The sequence below is a fragment of the Alligator sinensis genome, unplaced genomic scaffold, assembly GCF_000455745.1.
Source record: "Alligator sinensis unplaced genomic scaffold, ASM45574v1 scaffold2292_1, whole genome shotgun sequence".
Taxonomy (NCBI): domain Eukaryota; kingdom Metazoa; phylum Chordata; order Crocodylia; family Alligatoridae; genus Alligator; species Alligator sinensis.
This window is the reverse complement of record NW_005843774.1, coordinates 40370-42240: the sequence shown is the minus strand read 5'-3', so window position 1 is coordinate 42240 and position 1871 is coordinate 40370.

The window sequence follows — 1871 nt, the reverse complement described above, 5'->3', positions numbered from 1 at the left end:
AAATGTGCCCTGTTTCCATCCTGATCCCCCATCTCAGATAACTCTTGTTTGAGCTGTTCCTCCATTCCCTCGTTATCAGGCAGGGTGTTAGTGCTACCCATGCCAGACGACTGACTTGTACCAGTGGGGCAAAACCCAAGCTGCCAACATCTCACCAAAAAACAACTTGCAAACAAATTGCTGCCGCAGCAGCCTGCGCCCCAGTCGGGTGTCAGTTCAGTTACCCAGATTACAGGTCACCTTGTGAGTAGGCTACTGATAAGAGGCAGAAACAGGTCTACAGCCCAACTACTACTTGCTTGCACCGTAAAACCTGAGAACACACATTTATCCCGAAGTCTGCCTGCCCACGACAGCACTGCACAGACTCGCACCTACCCCAGATCAGGCCCCTCGAGGGGTGGGAGGAGGGTGGCATGCAGATTGGCAGCCGGTCCTCTTGAATTTGCTGAGCTCTCCAAATATCCCTCCAGCCCCTGCCCAATAGTTATAGGTGGCTGGTTTTAATACTGTAATAAATAATTTCTGACTGGTTTGATTTAAATTCTTTGTTTTACTGAAGCTTTTGGAACTGGGCTGAACCAGATCTTCTGTGGACTTGGAAGGTGCCAATTATTTGGGATTTCTATCCTGGGGAAAGAGGGAGGGCTTCTTATCTCCTTTCCTTCCCCCTTGTGCAATGCTGGTCCTGTGTCTTCTTCACCTGACTTTATGGTCTGCTCTGACACCCTGATTTTGTTCTGACAAGTTATCTAAGCATTATAACAAAACTATATCAATGTCCATGGGCTGGGCAGGAGGCAGAGTACGGGGGGCAGAGCTCCCCGTGCCCTGCTCGGCGGCTGGAGAGGTTCCCGGACATCCCGGCAAACGGGGCTCTGGCCCCTCTTCCCTGCAGGGATGCAGAGTCAGGGCATCCTGCTGGGAAGGGACTCGTGCTGGGGCCAGGGCAGCCTCCAAATCCGGACTCTCTGCCCTGGTGTGGCCCAGGGAGCCCGGCGCAGAGCCTGCAGGCACCTACCTGGGGCGGGCGGGGGCAGGCGCCAGGGCCAGGCCTGCTTCGGTGGGGACGAAAGACGGTTTCAGGCCCGGGGACGGGGCCAGGGCAGTCCTGTGCTGTCCGAGGCAGGAGCGTCTGGACGCGGGCGGTGCAGGGCAGGGGTCCCGGGCACCCCCGGGTACTGAGCCGCTCGTCTCCGGCTGGCTCTCCGTGCAGCGGGGCCGGCACAGTCACCCCGGCACTGGGGCCATGGCCGGTGGCTCAGCAAAGAGGAGATTTACTTCTCCAGCTCCCGACAGGAGCAAACCCAGAGACAGCCCCTCCTGCTCCCTGAGCCCCGAGGGCTTCCTTGGCACTGGCTCCAGGGCTGAGTGGGATGTGGGAGCCCAGAGCAGGGCTTTTCTGTCTCCCCACTCATGTCCCCAGGGACCAGCCCCTTCCCCAGGGTCCCTGGGGCGTCTCCAGGATGGAGGCTGATGCTGGAGCGGTGTGGAGGGTGTAGGGTTTTGGCCCGGGCCCCAACTTTTGGCCCTGCACTCACAGCCCTGACGTGGCACGCACCCGTGGGTGGGGGCCGGGCAGGTGGCAGAGAGGGGTGCTGACAGGGCTGTGGGGTTATAAGCATGGGCTGGCGGGTCCTGCGCCATGGCCGCCTGTGCCACAACAGTCTAGGGTCCCCTGTGCTGGGAGGGGAACAGGGGCCAGAGCTCCTCACCACCAGGTCTCCCTTGACCCTGGGCAGGGCTGGCCCATGAGGGGGAAGGGGAATGGGGGCACCAGCTGGAATGGGGAATGGGGGCACCAGCTGGGGGGGACAGGCTGGATTCTTTTCTGGGGGCTGAAGCCAAGGCAGCCAGTGCTGCCGTTCCTA